The sequence below is a fragment of the Pseudorca crassidens genome, chromosome 6 (assembly GCF_039906515.1).
Source record: "Pseudorca crassidens isolate mPseCra1 chromosome 6, mPseCra1.hap1, whole genome shotgun sequence".
NCBI classification, from domain to species: domain Eukaryota; kingdom Metazoa; phylum Chordata; class Mammalia; order Artiodactyla; family Delphinidae; genus Pseudorca; species Pseudorca crassidens.
In genome coordinates, this window is record NC_090301.1 from 45,701,345 (window position 1) to 45,719,972 (window position 18,628).

General features: G+C 39.4%; 1 protein-coding gene across 12 annotated transcripts in view; it reads right to left on the minus strand.

The window, feature by feature from the left end:
* The window catches only part of GULP1 (GULP PTB domain containing engulfment adaptor 1), a 266,982-nt gene that overhangs the window by 180,901 nt on the left and 67,453 nt on the right, over positions 1-18,628 (minus strand). The gene's annotated exons all lie outside the window — the stretch shown is intronic.

Genomic DNA, 18,628 nt, shown 5'->3' on the forward strand with positions numbered 1-18,628 from the left:
GAGTTTAATTTTATTCATGTTAATATCCATGAAATGAGTAATGTATTTAAAGGCAAATTTCAGCGAGCTGTAATAGTGTTCCAATTTCCCACAGTTAAGGAAAGGTGGGGAGAAGAGTTTTACTAGTCCTTGTCTCTATTCTAAATTGAGTGCAATATCATCCATAATTGGATATAATTAAATTACACAAACATTATTTGATAAAATCTATAATACCTCCTATAGCAATATAATTCAGCACAAAAAAGGTGTATAAAAGTATCTACTGTTAACCAAATAATTATTATTTTACAAATGAGAAAATCTCAGAAATGCTATGATCACAGGTTTTCTGTATGATTTGTTATGTTCCAAGGCCTTTCTTCAGCAATCAAACATTTTCAGTATCGAGGTTTTGCAATCATTCTTTATGTTGCTCTATCACAAAATATTAGTATACCAATTTAAACTGCTACTCTTTTGCTCAATGGGACTTATATATAATGGTGCACATTTCACTCTTAATTTAATTTAATATATACATACACTGTGCTTTGCTGTCACCACCACCTCTCACCAAAACAAAAACAACGACAAAACAAAATACATTCTCATGATAGCACCCTGGGTTTCCCTTGCAGATCTGTACTTCTTTTCTCCGTCCTGGTAGTTGTGTTTGCCTGAGGGTGATTCTAGGTCCAGGATTGGCCAATAAACGCACCATAACCCTAGTCATAATTATTCATTTCAGGAATGGAAAGTTGGACTAAGTTAAATCAAAGAAAATCAAATCAACCCTTTTCGAAAACTATTTAGAAAGAAACAATCCCTATTCACTTGAGTTGACTGACTGGGGGAATTGAAAGTCTAGTGGCTATTTTGTCTTCAGGATTCCTGCACTAAAATAAATCCAACTCAGTGGAAAACAAAGCTGAGAGTGAGTGCCTGGATTCAGCCATGTCTGAAGCATCACTACAGAACTTTCAATTATGATAACCAATACATATTTTGTTTTGCTTAACAGTTTTAATTGGTTTTCTGTCAAGTACAACCAAATAATCACTCTCAAATATGTTATTTACTAATGTGTAATATACACTTTGTTGAATTTGTATGTGACTTTTGCTAAATTGAGCTCACAGTATAAAATAATAATGGGCCAGAATGATTGATATATTAAAAACAATAAAAATTTTCTACAAAATTGTTATTCAGCAACTCTTTTAGTGTTTTGAAGGTATCTGTTGTTGTTGGAAGCTGAAAAGGGACATGATGTGCCTGCAGTAGATTTTTCAGAATTAGGAGGGCAAAACATATACTTTAAAATGTTTGTGGGCTTCCCTGGTGGCACAGTGGTTGAGAGTCTGCCTGCCGATGCGGGGGACACGGGTTCGTGCCCCGGTCCGGGGGGATCCCACATGCCGTGGAGTGGCTGGGCCCGTGAGCCGTGGCCGCTGGGCCTGCGCGTCCGGAGCCTATGCTCCGCAACAGGAAAGGCCGCAGCAGTGAGAGGCTCACGTACTGCAAAAAAAAAAAAATGTTTGTGTTTTCTTAGGAAATCATACAATATAGCCTTTCATTAAATTTAGGTTGGAGTACGACATTAATCACATCTTCACTTCTGTTGAAGACAGTATAAATGTGATTGGTTTAAGCAATTATAAATAAACAGATTCTGGATAGTTGTGAACAACTTAATAAATCTGATATGCAATGAGAAATGTGGAGCTTTACTAATTAAAAAATTACACAAGATGAATAATATCTCTTCCTTCCTGCAGAATTAATATTATGGTTTACGTGAAAGAAAATAAAAAACTGATTGGCAACTGAAGAGAATTATTCCAACCTGACTATACTCTAATAAGGTACTTTCTTATTTCTTTGAAGCTTTTCAGAAAGACACTAGCTAAGTAAATCTTTTGTGCCTTACTAACTGGTCTAGAAGTTCCTTAAGCAACTATCTGCTTTGACACCTATACCTTTTATAGACTTTCACTGTCTGATAAGGATTTGATATCAACTATGTGGTATCTGAATGACCTATATAAAAAAAAAAAGACTTGAACTATCAGTGTTTATAGAACTGGAAAAATAAACTTTATTTTATAAAAGACCTAAGGATATATAAGATACCTGGGTCTACAATTTCACAGTTTCATTTTTAAGACTGGGTGTACAAGATATCATAAAGCACCAAAAAGTTCTCCCCAAATATTAGCTATAAAGAAATAAAAGTTTTGCTTACTGAAGTTCATTTTTCTTCATTGTTCCTTTGTTAAGAAAATAAAAATTATGGCCATTTTCCTTTTTTCTTAAATAGGTTTAAATATACTATCTAAATATGCACTGCTACCCAAAGCCACCTGATTCTTTTCTAGAATCTTCTCTCCATTTTACCCCCTCTTTTTAGACCTAAGCCCCATCTCAAACAGAATTCAACAAACTATAATCACCAAAGAAAGAGGTCACAGATTAAAAATATATATTTGAATCATTCTTTCCCCTGACCTCTCAGGATAGAGACTGTGCTATAAAATAAATATATAAAACACTTACAATAAACAAGTATTATATTTACCCAAGCTATAAACATCTTTCTCTTCAGCCTTCTCTGTTACACATTTTCCTCACCAGAAGAGAGACATTTCTATCTTGACTTGACAAAAGACAAAAAATATCTCAAACTCTTTCAGTTATTCTTCAGTTACTCTGTGATAAATGAAGATAGCTTCCTATCTGTGAGCAAAGAAGATTGCAATCATCTCATCTGAGCCTAATCTCCTGAGGCACAAGGTCTCAAAACCCAATGATATAATTTAGCATAGATACAGCAAGCGTTTTCTTGGTTCACAGATTTATGGGAATAGTAAGAGGTGTGGAAACGTCAACATAGTTAGGTCAAGTCTAATTTTATTTGACAATTAAATATTTTATAGGTAAGTTAGGTCCAAGTAACCTACAGAGCAGTTGTAGCAAGATGCCTATAACACTTATCCTCCCTCTCTCCTGGGGTATTTGCAAAGGAGTTATGTATGAAAGCACTTTCAAAACTGTAAAGGACTATACAAAGAGCAGATCATATTACTAAGCCAAAAAAGATGCATTCCAAACCTAAGTGTCCATAGACAGATGAATGGATAAAGAAGATGTGGCACGTATATACAATGGAATATTACTCAGCCATAAAAAGAAATGAAATTGAGTTATTTGTAGTGAGGTGGATGGACCTAGAGTCTGTCATACAGAGTGAAGTCAGAAAGAGGAAAACAAATACTGTATGCTAACAAATATATATGGAATCTTAAAAAAAAACAGTTCTGAAGAACCTAGGGGCAGGACAGGAATAAAGACGCAGATGTAGAGGATGTATTTGAGGAAACAGGGAGGGGGAAGGGTAAGCTGGGACGAAGTGAGAGAGTGACATGGATATATATACACTACCAAATGTAAAACCGATAGCTAGTGGGAAGCAGCCGCATAGCACAGGGAGATCAGCTCGGTGCTTTGTGTCCACCTAGAGGGGTGGGATAGAGAGGGTGGGAAGGAGACGCAAGAGGGAGGGGATATGGGATATATGTATACATATAGCTGATTCACTTTGTTATACAGCAGAAACTAACACACCATTGTAAAGCAATTATACTCCAATAAAGGTGTTAAAAAAAAAAGATGTATTCCAGGAACATTTATGACTTGTGCTGAAAAGGTAAAATTTACAGTCAAATTTCCCTTTTCTAACAAGTGATATCAGAGTCCACACATGCATGTAAACTTTTGCAAAGACATGTCATTAGAATTCAACACTGAGCCACAGAAAATACAAAAACATGTAATACCAACTATGCTTAATTTCCAAACTGTGAGTAGTTAAAAGAAGTAGGGCTTCCCTGGTGGTGCAGTGGTTAAGAATCTGCCTGCCAATGCGGGAGACATGGGTTCGAGCCCTGGTCCAGGAAGATCCCACATGCTGCGGAGCAACTAAGCCCGTGTGCCACAACTACTGAGCCTGCGCTCTAGAGCCCATGAGCCACAACTACTGAGTCCACGTGCCACAGCTACTGAAGCCCATGTGCCTAGAGCCCGTGCTCCGCAACAAGGGAAGCCACCGCAATGAGAAGCTCACACCCCACAAAGAAGAGTAGCCCCCACTCACAGCAAACAGGGAAAAGCCCGCACGCAGCAACAAAGACCCAACGCAGCCAAAATTAATTAATTAATTTTAATAAAACAACCCACTTTATTTTTAAAAAGTAAATGATTAAAGAGCAGTCTTTGAAAGTTCTGAATCTATTATTATGAGGAAAGTAATAGTATTAGCCATGGCAGGTCACTCCTCTGGAGCACTCATGACTAGATAAAACTGGGCAAACCAGTCTTCATCTCTTTGCTATGCATGAAAGCATTTAAAATCAAATCAGTACAGTACATTCGTTTAGGCAATGAAGACTTCATTTAATATCGACAAAGATATTACCAAGAGCACATCCTCTTAATGTTTTACTGTAATGACTCAACAGCAAAAGAGGTGAAATTACAGAAACAAAAAACTTCCAATTTCATAGATTGAGGCAAAGAGGAAACAATGAGCGAGGTACCTGTTTAAAAGATTTACCTGTCTCCAAAATATGACTGAAAGCTAGTTCTCTAATTTATAATAATCAGACTATGATGTTATAAAGATGTTCTTTCCTCATGTCCTCCCCAGTTTTATTCATCCAATGAACATTTATTAAATACCTGCTCAGTGCTCTGCACTCGGGATACAGATGAAGAAGTGGAGCTTTGAATGTAGTAGAGGAATCAGACATGTAAGCATATTATAACTTGTTATTATAAAAGCAAAAATAGATGTCATCTTATTAGGAGCTTGCATCTAACTTAATTCTTAATTTCTAAATAGTAATCTATTTACACTAGGTGAGCCACTGATGATGATTAATCTTTTAGGTTCTTCTAACTTTTCGAAATGTTTTCACTGGTATAACAACATTTTATTTTCAAAATAACCCTGCCCATATGTAGGGCTGTGTTTCCTTATTTTTCCAAAAAGAAAATCAATACAGTCAATATTGAGAGATGAATTACAAGCATCAGAACCAAGACACCCCAACTCAGCAATTCTACTTTCTATTCACTAGAGGATAACACAACTAGTTTGCAAGCTAAAATCCTGTGTACTAATTGTCATTTTATTTCACATATTTTTGGTGAACTCTAAATTTTTATTGATAATACTGGAAAAGAAAATCCCTCACCCATTGTAGCTAAAGCATGCTTTTGTGAGAAAATTATTCTAAGCTATGAATTGCTTATTATCAATGAAATAATGATGAAATTTATTTTTTGTCTATTAGAACTTGACAAGAAGACCTTTTACAGAAGAAAACAAGACACAGTGTGAAGTCTGAAAGAATATACCAGGTGCTTGTACACAATGAAAATTGCTGCCTAATCAAGGAAACCATACTTTTCAACCTATTTACATCTTGCCAGCTGGATTATAAGTACAGCAATCACAGGCTTACTGTCTATCTGAATTAGATAAAAACTGCATCACTTTCTTTGTGCTTGGTACATAGTACATGCTCAGTAGATACATGGGAAAGATTTGGGGGAGAAACAGCCAAAAGACTGCTAGAAGAGAGAAAAGTCTTATGAATAGGTTATCAAGTTCCACCTTAACAAAAATCAAACAAATAAAGAAACTAACAATAATAAAACCACACACACATACACACACACACACACACACACACACACACAGAATTAACCAGAAGCAACACATACATTTAAAAGCAGTTAGGGCTTCCGAGAAGATGGCGGAAGAGTAAGACGCGGAGATCACCTTCCTCCCCATAGATACATCAGAAATACATCTACACGTGGAACAACTCCTACAGAACACCTACTGAACGCTGGCAGAAGACCTCAGACCTCCCAAAAGGCAAGAAACTCCCCACGTACCTGGGTAGGGCAAAAGAAAAAAGAATAAACAGAGACAAAAGGATAGGGACGGGACCTGCACCAGTGGGAGGGAGCTGTGAAGGAGGAAAGGTTTCCACACACTAGGAAGCCCCTTCGCGGGTGGAGACTGCGGGTGGCGGAGGGGGGGAGCTTCGGGGCTGCGGAGGAGCGCGCAGCCACAGGGGTGCAGAGGGCAAAGCGGGAAGATTCCCGCACAGAGGATCAGGGCCGACCGGCACTCACCAGCCCGAGAGGCTTGTCTGCTCACCCAACGGGGCAGGCGGGGCTGTGAGCTGAGGCTCGGGCTTCGGTCTGAGTGCCGGGAGAGGACTGGGGTTGGCGGCGTGAACACAGCTTGCAGGGCGTTAGTGTGCCACGGCTGTTTGGGAGGGAGTCCGGTGAAAAGTCTGGACCTGCCGAAGAGGCAAGAGACTTTTTCTTCCCTCTGTTTCCTGGTGCGCGAGGAGAGGGGATTAAGAGCGCTGCTTAAAGGAGCTCCAGAGACGGGCGCGAGCTGCGGCTAAAAGCGTGGACCCCGCATACGGGCATGAGATGCTAAGGCTGCTGCTGCCGCCACCAAGAAGCCCGTGTGCAAGCACAGGTCACTATCCACACCCTGCTTCCGGGGAGCCTGTGCAGCCCGCCACTGCCAGGGTCCCGGGATCCAGGGACAACTCCCCCAGGAGAATGCACTGCACGCCTCAGGCTGGTGCAACGTCATGCAGGCCTCTGCCTCCGCAGGCTCGCCCCACACTCCGTGCCCCTCCCTCCCCCCGCCTGAGTGAGCCAGAGCCCCCGAATCAGCGGCTCCTTTAACCCCGTCCTGTCTGAGCAAAGAACAGACGCCCTCCGGCAACCTACACGCAGAGGCAGGGCCAAATCCAAAGCTGAGCCCCTGGGAGCTGTGAGAACAAAGAAGAGAAAGGGAAATCTCCCCCAGCAGCCTCAGAAGCAGCGGATTAAAGCTCCACAATCAACTTGATGTACCTGCCTCTGTGGAATACATGAATAGACAACAAATCATCCCAAATTAAGGAGGTGGACTTTGAGAGCAAGATTTATGATTTTTTTCCCCTTTTCCTCTTTTTGTGACTGTGTATGTATATGCTTCTGTGTGAGATTTTTTCTGTATAGCTTTGCTTCCACCATTTGTCCTAGGGTTCTATCCATCCGTTTTTTGTTTTCTTTTTTTTGTTTTAGTTTTTTTTCTTAATAATTATATTTTATTTCAATAACTTTATTTATTTTACTTTATCTTCTTTCTTTCTTTCCTTCCTTCCCTCCTTTACACATGAATCATCCCAAATTGAGGAGGTGGACTTTGAGAGCAAGATTTATGTTTTTTTCCCCTTTTCCTCTTTTTGTGAGTGTGTATGTGTACGCTTCTGTGTGAGATTATGTCTGTAGAGCTTTGCTTCCACCATTTGTCCTAGGGTTCTATCTGTCCATTTCTTTTATTTTTTTAATTTGTTTTCTCTTAATAATTATTTTTTATTTTAATAACTTTATTATATTTTATCTTTATTTTATTTTACTTTATCTTCTTTCTTTCTTTTTTCCTTCCTTCCCTCCTTCCTTCCTCCCTCCCTCCCTCCTTTCTTTCTTTCTTTCTTTCTACTTCTACTAATTCTTTCTTTCTACTTTTTCTCCCTTCTATTCTGAGCCATGTGGATGAAAGGCTCTTGGTGCTGCAGCCAGGAGTCAGTGCTGTGCCTCTGAGGTGGGAGAGCCAACTTCAGGGCACTGGTCCACAAGAGACCTCCCAGCTCCACATAATATCAAATGGCGAAAATCTCCCAGAGATCTCCATCTCAACACCAGCACCCAACTTCACTCAATGACCAGCAAGCTACAGTGCTGGACATCCTATGCCAAATAACTAGCAAGACAGGAACACAACACCACCCATTAGCAGAGAGGCTGCCTAAAATCATAAGTCCACAGACACTCCAAAACACACCACCAGACGTGTACCTGCCCACCAGAAAGACAAGATACAGCCTCATCCACCAGAACAAAGGCACTAGTCCCCTCAACCAGGAAGCCTACACAACCCACTAAACCAACCTTAGCGACTGGGCACAGACACCAAAAACAACGGGAACTATGAACCTGCAGCCTGCAAAAAGGAGACACCAAACACAGTAAGGTAAGCAAAATGCTAAGACAGAAAAACACACAGCAGATGAAGGAGCAAGATAAAAACCCACCAGACCTAACAAATAAAGAGGAAATAGGCAGTCTACCTGAAAAAGAATTCAGAATAATGATAGTAAAGATGATCCAAAATCTTGGAAATAGAATAGAGAAAATGCAAGAAACATTTAACAAGGACCTAGAAGAACTAAAGATGAAAAAAACAATGATGAACAACACAATAAATGAAATTAAAAATACTCTAGATGGGATCAATAGCAGAATAACTAAGGCAGAAGAACAGATAAGTGACCTGGAAGATAAAGTAGTGGAAATAACTACTGCAGAGCAGAACAAAGGAAAAAAATGAAAGGAACAGAGGACAGTCTCAGAGACCTCTGGGACAACATTAAACACACCAACATTCGAATTATAGGGGTTCCAGAAGAAAACGAGAAAAAGAAAGGGACTGAGAAAATATTTGAAGAGATTATAGTTGAAAACTTCCCTAATATGGGAAAGGAAATAGTTAATCAAGTCCAGGAAGCACAGAGAGTCCCATACAGGATAAATCCAAGGAGAAATACGCCAAGACACATATTAATCAAACTGTCAAAAATTAAATACAAAGAAAACATATTAAAAGCAGCAAGGGAAAAACAACAAATAACACACAAGGGAATCCCCATAAGGTTAACAGCTGATCTTTCAGCAGAAACTCTGCAAGCCAGAAGGGACTGGCAGGACATATTTAAGTGATGAAGGAGAAAAACCTGCAACCAAGATTACTCTACCCAGCAAGGATCTCATTCAGATTTGATGGAGAAATTAAAACCTTTACAGACAAGCAAAAGCTGAGAGAGTTCAGCACCACCAAACCAGCTTTACAACAACTGCTAAAGGAACTGCTCTAGGCAAGAAACACAAGAGAAGGAAAACACCTACAATAACGAACCCAAAACAATTAAGAAAATGGGAATAGGAATATACATATCGATAATTACCTTAAATGTTAATGGACTAAATGCTCCCACCAAAAGACACAGATTGGCTGAATGGATACAAAAACAAGACCCATATATTTGCTGTCTACAAAAGACCCACTTCAGACCTAGAGACACATACAGACTGAAAGTAAGGGGATGGAAAAAGATATTTCATGCAAATGGAAACCAAAAGAAAGCTGGAGTAGCAATTCTCATATCAGACAAAATAGACTTTAAAATAAAGACTATTAGAAGAGACAAAGAAGGACACTAGGGCTTCCCTGGTGGTGCAGTAGTTGAGAGTCCACCTGCCGATGCAGGGGACGCGGGTTTGTGCCCCAGTCCGGGAAGATCCCACATGCCGCAGAGCGGCTGGGCCTGTGAGCCATGGCCACTGAGTCTGTGCTCCGCAACGGGAGAGGCCACAACATTGAGAGGCCTGTGTACTGAAAAAAAAAAAAAAAAGGACACTACATAATGGATCAAGGGATCGATCCAAGAAGAAGATATAACAATTGTAAATATTTATGCACCCAACATAGAAGCACCTCAATACATAAGGCAAATACTAACAGCCATAAAAGGGGAAATCGACGGTAACACATTCATAGTAGGGGACTTGAACACCCCACTTTAACCAATGGACAGATCATCCAAAATGAAAATATATAAGGAAACACAAGCTTTAAATGTTACATTAAACAAGATGGACTTAATTGATATTTATAGGACATTCCATCCAAAAACAACAGAATACACATTTTTCTCAAGTGCTCATGGAACATTCTCCAGGATAGATCATATCTTGTGTCACAAATCAAGCCTTGGTAAATTTAAGAAAATTGAAATTGTATCAAGTATCTTTTCCGACCACAACACTATGAGACTAGATATCAATTACAGGAAAAGATCTGTAAAAAATACAAAATATGGAGGCTAAACAATACACTACTTAATAACCAAGTGATCACTGAATAAATCAAAGAGGAAATAAAAAAATACCTAGAAAAAAATGACAATGGAGACACGACGAACCAAAATCTATGGGATGCAGCAAAAGAAGTTCTAACAGGTAGGTTTATAGCAGTACAATCCTGCCTTAAGAAACAGGAAACATCTCGAATATAAAACCTAACCTTGCACCTGAAGCAATCAGAGAAAGAAGAACAAAAAAACCCCAAAGTTAGCAGAAGGAAAGAAATCATAAAAATCAGATCAGAAATAAATGAAAAAGAAATGAAGGAAACAATAGCAAAGATCAATAAAACTAAAAGCTGGTTCTTTGAGAAGATAAACAAAATTGATAAACCATTAGCCAGACTCATCAAGAAAAAAAGGGAGAAGATGCAAATCAATAGAATTAGAAATGAAAAAGGAGAAGTAACAACTGACACTGCAGAAATACAAAAGATCATGAGACATTACTACAAGCAACTCTATGCCAATAAAATGGACAACCTGGAAGAAATGGACAAATTCTTAGAAATGCACAACCTGCCAAGACTAAATCAGGAAGAAATAGAAAATATGAACAGACCAATCACAAGCACTGAAATTGAAACTGTGATTAAAAATCTTCCAACAAACAAAAGCTCAGGACCAGATGGCTTCACAGGAGAATTCTATCAAACATTTAGAGAAGAGCTAACACCTATCCTTCTCAAACTATTCCAAAATATAGCAGAGGGAGGAACACTCCCAAACTCATTCTACGAGGCCACCATCACCCTGATACCAAAACCAGACAAGGATGTCACAAAGAAGGAAAACTACAGGCCAATATCACTGATGAACATAGATGCAAAAATCCTCAACAAAATACTAGCAAACAGAATCCAACAGCACATTAAAAGGATCATACACCATGATCAAGTGGGGTTTATTCCAGGAATGCAAGGATTCTTCAATATACTCAAATCAATCAACGTGATACACCATATTAACAAATTGAAGGAGAAAAACCATATGATCATCTCAATAGATGCAGAGAAAGCTTTTGACAAAATTCAACACCCATTTATGATAAAAACCCTGCAGAAAGTAGGCATAGAGGGAACTTTCCTCAACATAATAAAGGCCATATATGACAAACCCACAGCCAACATCGTCCTCAATGATGAAAAACTGAAAGCATTTCCACTAAGATCAGGAAAAAGACAAGGTTGCCCACTCTCACCACTCTTATTCAACATAGTTTTGGAAGTTTTAGCCATAGCAATCAGAGAAGGAAAGGAAATAAAAGGAATCGAAATTGGAAAAGAAGAAGTAAAGCTGTCACTGTTTGCACATGACATGATACTATACATAGAGAATCCTAAAGCTGCTACCAGAAAACTATTAGAGCTAATCAATGAATTTGGCAAAGTAGCAGGATACAAAATTAATGCACAGAAATCTCTTGCATTCCTATACACTAATGATGAAAAATCTGGAAGAGAAATTAAGAAAACACTCCCATTTACCAGTGCAACAAAAATAATAAAATATCTAGGAATAAACCTACCTGAGGAGACAAAAGACCTGTATGCAGAAAATTATAAGACACTGATGAAATAAATTAAAGATGATACAAAGAGATGGAGAGATATACCATGTTCTTGGATTGGAAGAATCAACATTGTGCAAATGACTCTACTACCTAAAGCAATCTACAGATTCAGTGCAATCCCTATCAGACTACCACTGGCATTTTTCACAGAACTAGAACAAAAAATTCCACAATTTATATGGAAACACAAAAGACTCCAAACAGCCAAAGCAATCTTGGGAACGAAAAACGGAGCTGGAGGAATCAGGCTCCCTGACTTCAGACTATACTACAAAGCTACAGTAATCAAGACAGTATGGTACTGGCACAAAAACAGAAAGATAGATCAATGGAACAGGATAGAAAGCCCAGAGATAAACCCACGCACATATGCTCACCTTATCTTTGATAAAGGAGGCAGGAATGTACAGTGGAGAAAGGACAGCCTCTTCAATAAGTGGTGCTGGGAAAACTGGACAGGTACATGTAAAAGTATGAGATTAGATCACTCCCTAACACCATACACAAAAATAAGCTCAAAATGGATTAAAGACCTAAATATAAGGCCAGAAACTATCAAACTCTTAGAGGAAAACATAGACAGAACACTCTATGACATAAATCACAGCAAGATCCTTTTTGACCCACCTCCTAGAGAAATGGAAATAAAAACAAAAATAAACAAATGGGACCCAATGAAACTTAAAAGCTTTTGCACAGCAAAGGAGACCATAAACAAGACCAAAAGACAACCCTCAGAATGGGAGAAAGTGTTTTCAAATGAGGCAACTGACAAAGGATGAATCTCCAAAATGTATAAGTAGCTCATGCAGCTCAATAACAAAAAAACAAACAACCCAATCCAAAAATGGGCAGAAGACCCAAATAGACATTTCTCCAAAGAAGATATGCAGACTGCCAACAAACACATGAAAGCATGCTCAACATCATTAATCATTAGAGAAATGCAAATCAAAACTACAATGAGATATCATCTCACACTGGTCAGAATGGCCATCATCAAAAAATCTAGAAACAATAAATGCTGGAGAGGGTGTGGAGAAAAGGGAACACTCTTGCAGTGCTGGTGGGAATGTGAACTGGTTCAGCCACTATGGAGAACAGTATGGAGGTTCCTTAAAAAACTACAAATAGAACTACCATATGACCCAGCAATCCCACTATTGGGCATATACCCTGAGAAAACCATAATTCAAAAAGAGACATGTACCACAGTGTTCATTGCAGCACTATTTACAATAACCAGGACAAGGAAACAACCTAGGTGTCCACTGACAGATGAATGGATAAAGAAGATGTGGCACATATATAAAATGGAATATTACCCAGCCATAACAAGAAACGAAATTGAGCTATTTGTAATGAGGTGGATAGACCTAGAGTCTGTCATACAGAGTGAAGTAAGTCAGAAAGAGAAAGACGAATACCGTATGCTAACACATATATATGGAATTTTAGAAAAAAAAATGTCATGAAGAACCTAGGGGTAAGACAGGAATAAAGACACAGACCTACCGGAGAACGGACTTGAGGACATGGGGAGGGGGAAGGGGGAGTGGTGACAGGGCGACAGAGAGGCACGGACATACACACACTAACAAACGTAAGGTAGATAGCTAGTGGGAAGCAGCCGCATGGCACAGGGAGATCAGCTCGGTGCTTTGTGACCGCCTGGAGGGGTGGGATTGGGAGAGTGGGAGGGGGGAGACGCCAGAGGGAAGAGAGATGGGAACATATGTATATGTGTAACTGGTTCACTTTGTTATAAAGCAGAAACTAACACACCATTGTAAAGCAATTATACTCCATTAAAGATGAAAAAAAAAAAAAGCATTTAAAGACATCCTCCTCTCACATTTTTTTTTTTTTTTTTTTTTTTTGCGTTACGCGGGCCTCTCACTGTTGTGGCCTCTCCCGTTGCGGAGCACAGGCTTCGGACATACAGGCTCAGCGGCCATGACTCACGGGCCTAGCTGCTCCGCGGCATGTGGGATCCTCCCGGTCTGGGGCACGAACCCATGTCCCCTGCATCGGCAGGCGGACTCTCAACCACTGCGCCACCAGGGAAGCCCCCCCTCTCACATTTTTAAAATTCTGACTCTGCTTTTCTTCTTTTTTTTTTAACATCTTTATTGGAGTATAATTGCTTTACAATGGTGTGTTAGTTTCTGCTTTATAACAAAGTGAATCAGCTTTACATATATGTATATCCCCATACCTCTTCCCTCTTGCATCTCCCCCACTCCTACCCTCCCTATCCCACCCCTCTAGGTGGTCACAAAGAACGGAGCTGATCTCCCTGTGCTATGCGGCTGCTTCCCACTAGCTATCGGTTTTACATTTGGTAGTTTATATATGTACATGCCACTCAATGGAATATTACTCAGCCATAAAAAGAAACGAAGTTGAGTTATCTGTAGTGACTCTGCTTTTTGCCAGTGTTACCTGTGTACTATTTGAGTATCTGCTCAGAGACTTTATCCAAGATAGAGACAACACTCTGAGATGCAATCTTTATCACTTTTTAAAACTGAAAGAGCCTTACCTACTTCAGATGTCTCCATTATCAAATAAGCTTAACTCCCTTTAGAAGCTGTTTATATATTTTTAAGCCCCACCTATGGGTTGAAATAACCCGTAAAGTAGTAAATGAAAATTAAGTTTGAAAGAAAAATTTGTGAATTAAATGAGGGTGATAAACAAAATATGCAATGAGAGTCAAGGAAGGCCTCTAAAACTAAGTGAGAAACAATTATTTCTCATTTATTGATTGTTTCATCAAGGCCAAAATACATGGAGGGCCAAGGATGAGCAGGTCACTGGGCTAGTGTTTCAGGTTCTCTAACCACTGCACTCCTTGTGCCAAAGTAATGTCTCACTATATGCAAACTGGCCATCTGTTTCTCCCAAAATGCCTGCCGTGCCAATAAATCCCATCTATAAGGGTCCTGCCCTCCCCCTCCTGCTAAGAGATTAACCTGCCAGGAAGCACTTGGCATAACCCTTCGCCTCTGAGGAGACTAGAGTGAGCACCTGAGCTAAGATACATCATCTAAGGCTTAAGCGGGGACCTTGTGCAAAAGCTCCACCTAAACAACGTAACAGTGGGTTACCTGAACCAAGGACATGTTCTAGATTCTGAACTCTGACATGGAAAAGAATCGGACTATTTGGGGCAGAAAAATAAGACGCAGGGAGAAAATGCTTAACAGATGTTCCGAGGCAGTAGAAATCATGAAGAATAACTACTATGAGTGATCAGAAACTGAGTCAGAAGAAAGAGAAATATAAAGAGAGAGGATGCTGGTAGCAGCGGGAAAAGCAGACGGAAGGTAGCTACATCATTCCAGTGGCAGAGAATCAACTCTGTCACTAGGGGGCAGAGAGGCAATCAGCTCAGAGATGTACTGGTTACTTCCCATTTCTGAATCTCAGGTCCATCTTCCCTGGGTTCCCTTAAAGGCTAGACACATGTCTGGGACGCCTGTCTTTTTCATTCCTAAACATAACCTTACTGAAGTGAGCCCTTTTCCTCGCATCAAAAGAGACTAACATCATCTCTTCTGTCTGGGCTCAACAGTCACCTAAGGAATCAGTCTTAAAACCACAAATGAACAAAACTTCACCATATATAACATTGTAAAAATAATAGGAAAAAAATGGTATCAAATTAATACATTCTCAAAGAATTATAGTAATTCAATGAAAAGGAAAAAAAGCCACACAAATTTATACAGCTCAAATCACTGAGAAAAAGTGTACTCTCCAAAAAGGAAAATATGCTCTACATCTTGTAGACATCTGTTCTCCTACAGCTAATTCAAAAGCAAAAACAAACAAATCTGTGCTGATTTTTCTCATTCTTTATAAGAACAATAAAGCAAACACAATTTATCTATGGCTTCTGTATTTTCTTTGCTATGTGTAAAACATTTTTTTAACTCAAGGCTTAGACTGTATCAATATAGCCAAAAATATAATACATTCTTTTCAATTTTACGGACCTCCCAACACCAGGTAGTTCATACATATTTTTCCTAGATTATCCTTAGTTATATATTAGATTTTATTTTCCTATATTATAAAATATTAGGTACAGAATTTTTACCATACTTAAAAATGATATCCTGCAGGGGGGAAGAAGGAAGGAGGATGAGAAAAAGGGAAAGAGAGGGTCAAAAGGGAGAAAAAGAGAGGATAGGATGTAGAAAGGATGTAAAGGAGAAATGAAAGGATGCAACGCGGGGGAGGAGAAGGGAGGCAAAGGACGAATGCTTACAGTGTGCCATGGAGCATCACCACATCCTTACCCCCAGGCTTCACTGCAGGTCCCCACCCACCCACTCTAGAGCCAAAGCACAGTAGGGAAGAGAGCAAATAGGCTTTTCCATTTCTCATTCATTGATGTTGGTCACTCATCTTATTGGCTGAAGGACATGCTGATTGTTCTGACTCACAACCTCCTCCCTCCTGAAGCCACCCACGCTGGTAAGAGGATACAGACAGCCACTTTCCTAATTGTGTATCCCTTCTGTGGGCCTCAGTATATAACTGTTACTAACTTGGTACCTGTCTGAGTTTCTAGGATAATACTGTACTTCTGTCACACCTCCAGAACTAAAACTTGATAAATAAATCCTACTCGATGACATGGGCTGACCTAGAACTCAAAAAAAAAAAAACCTGTGAAAGCCCAGGATATATATGTATTAAATGCCATCTGATTCTCCATGGCTGTGTCAGACCCATAAGTCAATGCTCCCTGTTGCTTCATCCTGAACTCCTGGAGCTAATCTATTTTCTCAAAAGCGGCTGGAGGTAGTCTAAGGTAACTTTGGACACAATGGTTCTGTCCACCCACTGGAACTCAACTGTCTGCCCTATGGCTAAGGCAACTTCCCCAGCCCGTGCCCTCTCCTTTATCCCTTCCGTCAGTTCACACAGAGACAGACAAATGCTGAGATAAGAGAAAAACTGGAATCATTACTCCAGTAACTAAAATTCATTCATTTAACCAATATTTATTGAGCGTTAGGGATATGTCCAGACGGCAGAGATATAATGATGAACAAGACAGATTCTCTGCCCTCGAGTAACTTATGTTCTATTTATCTGCATATATAAACCAAAATCTAATGACATACAAAGGTAAAATCATTGTCTGTTTTTTACTACAACAAATAAAAATATGTGAGCTCTCTTCTTGGAGACAGACCACTCCAAATGAGTTGGGCTTCATTAGAACATGGATACAGATGCTGAGGGCCTAGTACCATGAACCTGGTACTCCGAACATGCTGTTTGGGATGTAAAATCTTCACTTTCCTCTGTGAATTCTCTCCACAGGCATCTCTGTACCAATAAGTTACCCAGGTAATCCTGGGAATCTGAAAGTGTTCTCAGTGGGCACTTCCCATCCATGTAACAGGACTGCAAACTCCCACGAAGAAAGCCAACAGGAATTTCTCCGGTATCTGCCAGCACAGCATTGCGAAAGGGCTTCTGATTACTTGAGCACCATTGGCAGGATGATCGGACAGGAAACAACAAGGACTTATTTAACTATAGCAAATGATTCTTCTGAGCAACACAGAGGGAGGTAGGCTAGTTCTAAATAAGAGAGATGATAAAGTAGCCATGGCATACATTAAAACCACTGCATGTAAATTGAAGATTTTTAATATACCTTCTGAAAAACTGCAAACACAATCTATTACAAGCAATATTACACAAGCATATGAAGTATAACTAGCAAGACCATTGCCACTGGTCAGCTCCCAAAGGTGTCACAAATTAGATAAGTCGAAATAAGCCCTTATCTTCATGATTGTCAAAGCTGCTCTGCTCCCAAATTTTTCAACTAGGAAAATGTTGCCAGCTCTTCAAGTTACATCATATTTCTCCCCTTTACTCAACTCCCTATAGCCTGTCACCATGTCTTGTCCATTTAACTTTCAAAAGAGCTCTAGAATCTATTGCATCTTCTCCATTCCCTCTGCCCGACATTAATAACACTCTGCCTTGAATCGGACTAACTCTCCTTACCTATATGTTTCCCCCAGATCTTACTCTACCTCCTGGCAGCAATAGCTTGGAAATGCAAATCTTGATTCTGCCACCCACCGATTAACCATCCTTCAGTGCAGCCTTGGAATCAGCAGGATAAATTTTACACTCCTCCATAATTTGGTCCCTGCAAACACTGCTAAACCCAACTCTCGTCAACCATTACTTGATGTATATCCATTGCTTTCAATAGTTCCTGTTCAATGGATTCAATTCCCTGAGTGACCACAAAGTTATTGCAAAGCATCTTCAAATCGACAGGTGCACCAAGTACCTTCTATAGACTAAAAATGTCACACACGAAGACATACTATAACTGTTCAAAGGTGTAAAAATGAACCCTTGAAAGTACCAAAGGAAAATAGATGTTATAACTCTGAATTCTCACAAGTACAATGACAAAAATAATATTTTCCAGAAGATAAAACAGGCAATGATGTTAATAGAAAAGTTATTAAGAATTGGGAAGGAGATAATTTTTTTCAAAATTTAGTATTTCCACTGTTCCTGGGAAATGAAGAGTGGAAAGGGCTTTCCAGTCACTTAGACAGCTATATCTTCCACCTGTCTTTAAAATCCATGTTTTTTTTTTTTTAATTAGACAGAACCCACCTCCTATTAAGCATCAGTTTCTTTTTCTGTACCTACTCTATTCCTTTAACTGGTTGGAAGTAAGTGGTGATAATTCTCCAGATGCTTCAATTGTCACATATTTGATAGAAAAAGCCACTGTGCACACCAAAGGAATCAAAGAATGTTCTACTCTCTTGGCCAGTATTATCTAGCAACCTTCTAAATCAGATAATAGAGAAAGAAATAGAGAGAAAGAATCCACACACTGCAATGTTCAGAGGCTTGTGAAAGAAAGACAATCATTTAATATCTTGGCATATGGCTAGGAGGACTGTAGCTACTATTTCTGTGAAAGCCCTGGAGTCATCGATGA